This window comes from Penaeus monodon, chromosome 13 (assembly GCF_015228065.2).
Source record: "Penaeus monodon isolate SGIC_2016 chromosome 13, NSTDA_Pmon_1, whole genome shotgun sequence".
In the NCBI taxonomy this organism is placed as follows: Eukaryota; Metazoa; Arthropoda; class Malacostraca; order Decapoda; family Penaeidae; genus Penaeus; species Penaeus monodon.
Window position 1 is genome coordinate 20,283,047 of NC_051398.1, and position 7,500 is coordinate 20,290,546.

General features: G+C 37.4%; 2 protein-coding genes across 10 annotated transcripts in view; both read right to left on the reverse strand.

Moving 5' to 3' along the window:
• The window catches only part of LOC119580178 (protein bric-a-brac 2-like), a 91,393-nt gene that overhangs the window by 64,179 nt on the left and 19,714 nt on the right, over positions 1 to 7,500 (reverse strand). The gene's annotated exons all lie outside the window — the stretch shown is intronic.
• The window catches only part of LOC119580180 (putative uncharacterized protein DDB_G0271606), a 7,066-nt gene continuing 1,851 nt past the window's right edge, over positions 2,286 to 7,500 (reverse strand). The window contains exon 1 of the mRNA XM_037928176.1: positions 2,286 to 7,500. This exon is cut by the window's right edge and continues 1,851 nt beyond it. The gene's annotated coding sequence lies outside the window, so the exon portion shown is untranslated.

The window sequence follows — 7,500 nt, forward strand, 5'->3', positions numbered from 1 at the left end:
GAGAGAGAGAGGAGATAGAGAGAGAGGGGGGAGAGAGAGACGAGAAAGTGAGATAGTGCGAGAGAGAGACGAGAGAAAGACGAGAGAGAGAGAGAGAGAGAGAGAGAAGATAGCAAGGAGGAGGGAGGGGAGAGAGAAGAGAGGAAAGAGGGAGGGAGGGGGGAGGAGGGAGGGAGGGAGGGGAGAGAGAGGGAGGGAGGGATGAGAGAGAGAGAGAGAGAGAGGAGAGAGAGAGAGAGAGAGAGAGGAGTGAGACAGACAGAGAGGAGAGAGACAGACAGAGAGAGGAGAGAGACAGACAGAGAGAGGAGAGAGAGAGAGAGAGAGAGAGAGAGAGAGAGAGAGAGAGAGAGAGAGAGAGAGAGAGAGAGAGAGAGAGAGAGAGAGAGAGAGAGAGAGAGAGAGAGAGAATGCATGAAACTGAGGAAGAGATTAAAAAAAAACTGACCAAGAGAAAATCACAAACAAAAACTGAAACTACTAAATGAATGAACTCAATGTGGGAGGAGAGAGGATGAGGGATGAAGTCAACTTAACCAGTATTGACACAACTACAATGGAATAACAATGGCACCTCAAGGACAAGTCCCATTAGGTGGTCATGCAACATAAAGGCTATCATCCAACATATAATTCAAAATACATAAATGGCAGGACATGATCAATAATTACTCAAAGCTCAAAACAGCATCTCCATAAGTATTAGTCCTTAGTTAATTCACAGCACTAGCAGGTGAAAAGTAGGTCAAGGATGTAACATAACATTGGAGTTGCCACAGTGGGCATTCTTAATTCAGTTACCATTAAGTTCAGACCTCCAGCCTAGCCTAGCCATGGACCACTCCAGCACTATTTCTTAAAGCTCTGCTGATTTTATAAACCCCCTTGAACCCTTTGCAGCCAAGTGGCATGTACGTAAATGTCATGGCATGCCTAGACTATACTCTGGGTGGCATGTGCATACATGCCATGGTGTGCCGGTCCCATTTTTCGGGGGCATGTATGGTTATGCTGCACGTGCTATGGTGCCGACATGGTCCCCCAGCAGTGGGGCCCGGGCCACTATGAATACAGCCCGAGAGAGAGGGCCTTCACTTCAGGAAACCACCCAGTAGCATAAGGTTAATATAGGATAGAAATTAAGCTGTATAATCAAGGTCAACAGAGAGAGAGAGAAAGAGGGAGTTAGAGAATATTTTGCAAACCTTCATTATCATGTAACAATTCATAAAATTTTGATTAGTATAAAGCCATAATGTAATTCTATAACCCATGTGCTTATGGCAACACTCTCTGGACAAAGCTAGGATGAAGGACCTATTGTGACCTTCTTCACAGGTATCAGCCATATAAGCCTAGAATCAGTAATCCTTCATTCAGGAAATAATATGAAAGAGAGAGAGAGAGAGAGAGAGAGAGAGAGAGAGAGAGAGAGAGAGAGAGAGAGAGAGAGTGGGAGGGAGGGAGGGAGGGAGGGAGGGAGGGAGGGAGGGAGGGAGGAGAGGGAGAGGAGAGGGAGAGGGGAGGAGAGGAGAGAGAGAGAGAGAGAGAGAGAGAGAGAGAGAGAGAGAGAGAGAGAGAGAGAGAGAGAGAGAGAGAGAGAGAGAGAGAGAGAGAGAGAGAGAGAGAGAGAGAGAGAGAAATTTGCCACTCAAGTGAGCCTAATGCCAGGATTCTGGGTCACATGCAGGCAGAAAGGCACCTGGATCCAATGGGTTAATATATACCAATATGGTCTAATGTCACAATATTGTGACAAACACAGACACACACACAAAAAGAGAGAGAGAGAGAGAGAGAGAGAGAGAGAGAGAGAGAGAGAGAGAGAGAGAGAGAGAGAGAGAGAGAGAGTGAGTGAGTGAGTGAGTGAGTGAGAGAGAGAGAGAGAGAGAGAGAGAGAGAGAGAGAGAGAGAGAGAGAGAGAGAGAGAGAGAGAGAGAGAGAATTTGACAGAGTAAGAATGTAAAGACTACTTTTCTGTATCTTCTGAGGAAAACTTACTTAGTCAAAGCTTTGTTTATCATTACCTTTAAACAAAACAATGTTTTATTGTGGACAGACAGATATATATTTCCAGACAATTTTCTTTAAGTAAAAGCATGCACTCATAGACACGCACACATGCACACACACATACACATGTACAAACACAATCATTTTTTTGTCTCTGTCTCCCTCTCTCTCATTTATGCTACTGTATAGGAATTTGCAAGCTTCGAACATTCATTTCCCATGCTTTGACTTTTGTAGAACATGAAATATGTAGGGGCAAAAAAATGAAATAGTAGGTTTCTAGGTTAGGTTCATTTATTAATAGATATCAATTAGTTTCCATGTGAGACTATAAAATGCATTGAATAGAATGCCATGGCACAGTATCACTCCCCAAGGAGTCCACTGCGATCTCTTGATACTTCCATATTCTAGACATTATAATTCTATAGCTACGACACCAACATTTGAAGCTATCAGGGCATGATGGTACCAACCACAGACTCTCCGATGATCTTTAATCCATTTAAGACTTAGAACAAACACTACAAAGCAACATTTTCTGTTTATCATCATTATGAATCTATGCTAATTAGAGATATTCAATATACAGTACTAGTATCTAATTTCTACAACATAACTATCATGAACAGAAAAAAAAGTGTTCTCAGAAGTCTGCAGTTCTACCAGAACAACATTTCACTTTGCATACTGCAGAAATGAGGTTGACTTTCATTTCATTGAGCAATACACATTTTACAAAGAGTAAAATAAATAAATAAAAAGTAAAGCTTTTTAAGTGTTTCTCATTAATACTGAAAAAAAAAAAAAAAAAAAAAAAAAAAAAAAAAAAAAGTTACAACACCACATAATACTCAAAACACATTCTGATTGGCACTATCACTGCCCTGGTCTCTTTCTCTCTAACCTTGCATTAAATTTGTCAATACATATATGAAGATACGGGGGATTACAAACGTTTAAAATGGAAATACGAGGACTAGAGGCCAACCACGGACAATAAATGTAAACTCACTGGCAAGATAGACCCAATTGTTCATCCAAATTTCCTGTTATTATGTGGAACAATATTTGTGAACTCTACATGGATACATCTTCCCAAGTGAGACACACACACATATTCGAGCTACCTGAACCCTAATCCTCTATGATAAAGGGCATAGTTAAAAATCGTATTACATCAAATAGACAGTGGCTATTTGTTTTGTACGCAGCAAACCCATAAATTGTTTTTATTTTTAGACACTAAGATAGATTTACTTGGAAATTTTTTTTAGGATAAGTTATTGAGAAAGAAGTGTCCAAAAATCTGTTTTGTGTTTAAGAAATTTGCTAAGTAATTAAACTATCACTCACGAACTTTTGCATGGAAAGTGTATCTTTGATTGTAAAGTACAGGAATAACTTTCAAATATAATGCTCCATTAATGCAATACACAAAATCTTGTGTACGTGTTTCTTTCTCTATTACATATCCCATAATATATTAAAAGAAATTATTAAAAAATTTGCACTTCTGAAAATATACACTATCATAGATAGTCCAAACTAAAACTACCATAAAAAAATCAATTCTAAAAAGGCTATAAAAAAATCTAGCATACATATCATTAACCTGAATCTGATAAAACTTAAATCTCACAATATGATAATATTTTACAAACTCGATTAGTAGATTTTAAACATCCACACCACCTTCATTAAGGTCAATCCCTGCACAATACAGACTAACGAGGCTTTGAAGACACAGTGGGGAAGTTTAATCCTACCAACCCAGTAATGAAACAAGAAACATCACAACATTTTCTAAACAGTAAAACATTTTTGCATGGCTAAGAATTATCAAGTCATTTATCACCTAGACAGTTTAAAACTGCTGGAAAACTTTTAACTTGTTACAAAGATGCTCCCAGACTACAAAGTACCTGCGTTAAAGTTGTAGCTGAGTTGGTAAGTTGTCATGGCAAAAAAATTACAAAAACTATGGTATCTTCACCTGAATATTGCAAGAACCCCTGACAGAAAAGTTGCTGTATATAATAATACATGACCCTGAATGTTTAAAACCTGCAGGATATATTCACATTTGGTTTGACAGACACCTCCCATGTTAACCTTTCAAGACCCATGATAGCTCCATCAATCATTTTCAGCACATAACAAATCTAATTCTCACATTTACATGATGCACAAATTGGCTGACTGTTTGTTCATAACTGAATCACAAAATACTGCCTTCATAACAAGGAAAGATTTCCATTATCTACTGCTATCCTGAGAAGATACTCAACATATCACAGAATTTTTCAGCAGACAAGTTCTAGCTTCAATCCCTGACTTTTGAAATTCATGTGGAGGACCTTAACATGTCATGGAAGGGGTCACACAAGCCAGCAGAAGAAATGACTTGAGGTAGATGCACCAAAGAAATTGGCTCAAGAGACCAGAGTGATTATAATTTATCCTATAATTTACTCTATAAGGACATTCCAAAGAACACAAAATAAAAATGGAATTAATACAGAATATGATCCTGAATGTCTATTTCCCTGATGGGAATGCAAGACGAACGACACCGGTTAGCGCTAGGCACGCCAGCTGGACCCTGTTATAGTGACCTTGTATGTAGTACCCGTTTATAAGTGTTGCCCTAGATATGTATTATGGGCATGGATATGATGGATATTGGGCAAATCCGAGATAAAGACAAAACCTTCGAGGAAAAGAGTTCAGACTATCAAATTCATCTGTTATCAAGATGGGCATTGCAAGGGGGTAAGTTTCTTCCCCTTACAATTTTCATAAATTTTGTCACTGAACTGCTGTAAAATATGGTACCAATAAAAATAACTCGGACAAGCCCATTGACACAGTGCATATCTGTCTTTAAGAGCATTATTAATACTATGCAAGAGGATCCAGTCCACTCAGGTTTCTCTTCTGTATATTTTAGATACATCATGTAGTTCCAAAATTCAGAGAATTGTTATATGACACAACAGATACAACTTCCACATCCCTGTAACTTATGAAGAACACTACCAAAACTGTAATGGTCTTTAAAAGCTCCACTAGTAATGGCAAAAACATTTTGAATTGCTATTTGCAGCACTATCATCGAAGCAGTCAAAAAGATCCTTGCATACTTAGGTCTATATCCAACCTACTACACCAGTATTCAACCTTTACTCAACTGAAGAAAAAACAGACAATCGACCAAAGTCAACCATCTCAGAATCAACAAAGGAAATAACAAAATACACAGATGAAGATAAAATAAATTTGTGTCCCTACATATCCTACAAAATAGTGAATGGTTACTTACCATCACTGTAAGTATCTTGTACTCATTACAAAAACTACAATAAATGATTATATACTTCACACCAAACATGTGGTACCTTAATAAAAGATTTAACATGGCTTCACATCTTTACAATGGCCAAAATTCTTGTGCTTTCAGCAACTTGGCTGTGTCTGTTTGTTGATTAAAATGAAGAAATGGGTATATCAAAGCATTAGCTTGCATAGCAAAATTTTATCCTCTTGTTAGAGTTAGCATAGTGACACTGAAAGGTGTGATACCATATAAGGCTATCAAAATGGTTCCAGCCTTGTTTCTCACTGAAACAATAAAAAATATAACTTTATACGTGACTTATATCATCTGTAAATCTAAATCTTAAAAAAGAAAGAAAATAAAGAAAAAAAAGAAAAGAAAGAAAGAAAGAAAGAAAGAAAAAAAAAAAAATCAACATAAAATGTTAATATGGAACATATAAAAAATATCATAATATAATAACAAATCTATCTATCCCTGTTCAAGAAATTATATTTGAATGTTAATTCAAATCAGAATGGCAGCAGCATCCCAGTTCTCTATCATCACGCATCACACACATAAAAAAAAAAAGAAAAAAAAAATATATAGCAAATAAATAAAAAATTTGTCTGTACAATCTCCTGCTTCCAGCTGATATAGAGTAACATTCAAACCTTAGCTAAATTTGAGACCTGAATTCACTTTACCCGTCGGTTTCTCTAAGAGAAGCCTACCATTGATCTGAATAGAGAGAATATATACATAAGATAAAATGGCACTCTTTGTGCCACAGCCCTCCTTTCTGGTCAATATAAAGAGTCCACTGTGCCTAGCCCAAGAGCAATGGCTTCTGCTCATGGCACATTTTTGTTATGAGGCAAGTGCCATTCCTAAATAATTAGTTTTCTTGATTAATGTAAAATTTGGCATACATCAACAAAACCTCCACCTACATAAGCCTAGCAATTTCTAAATATAAGATCACTAAAGACACTGGGCTTAGAGCACCTGGTATAATGCTAGTAAATAAAATAGATTTTAAGTCTTGGCTTGTTTACAGGTAGAATCTTGAGGTATAAAGTTAATGTGATCATTTATATGTAAGATGAGGAGCATCACTAGGATGTACACACAATGGATGTGTAGCAAAAGGATTTCTCCAAGAGAAACTTTATCATGGAATACAAGTTCAACTTTAAAAATGAAGAGTGATTCCAAGAATTCCAAGTAAGTACCTTTCTCATGAAGAATTCCTTTTTCAAGAAACACCCAGTAATGACATTTATGGTATCTATAGCTGTACCAAACTGCAAGGTTGGTAATGGAAGAAAAACTCCCTGGGAAAAGGAGGTTGGGATGGGTAGGGGAGGGGGGATATCTGGTGGGGAGGTAAGAAAAAGCTGCAGCTCTGCATGTCGGTCACACGGGGATAACACACATTCGTAATTGACATTCTTTTAGCTATCAGCCTTGTTGGTCTTATCGAACCAAGATTTGTGATTTTCCCCCTTTCTTTTTCAAAGAACCTTATCATTTCCTTTGCATTCTCAATTGTATAAAAAAATTTGATTACCAATATTACCTGAATTGGGCAATAGCCTTTAAAAAGAAACCCAGTTATCAAGAGAACAGTGGTCCATTTAATTTTTAGAATCAAACTTGATGTGGTCATCATAGCAGGAGACCCGTTCATGTTTATGAGGCATTCAACCATACAGCTTTATATAGTCTTGTGAGGAGAGTTGGAATAATGTAATACATGCCCTGTCACTTCCTGAGATGTGTGCTGTAGGAAAATGTTTACACTTGATTGACCACACATTCTAAAGAACCTAAATGGACCACTGAATTCTTGCAATACTGCTGCTCACTCGCCACACTTACCAGTACTTACATTATGTACACCACATTACACCAGTATGATTAGTAACAAACATTTTTGTTGAAATGGTCAAAGATTTCCTGTACAATGCATAGATGGCTTCCAGTACTGTGTTACCTTTGGAGATTCTGGAAAATCCTTTGTGCACTTATACGCATCATGACCATGACAATATTCTGCGTATCTACTATCCTAAACTTAATGAGGCAGCAGTGTTTCATATCATCATTGCCATGAACTGAAGCTGACACATCAGTTTGCACAGGAAAGCCAGACTTTTAAG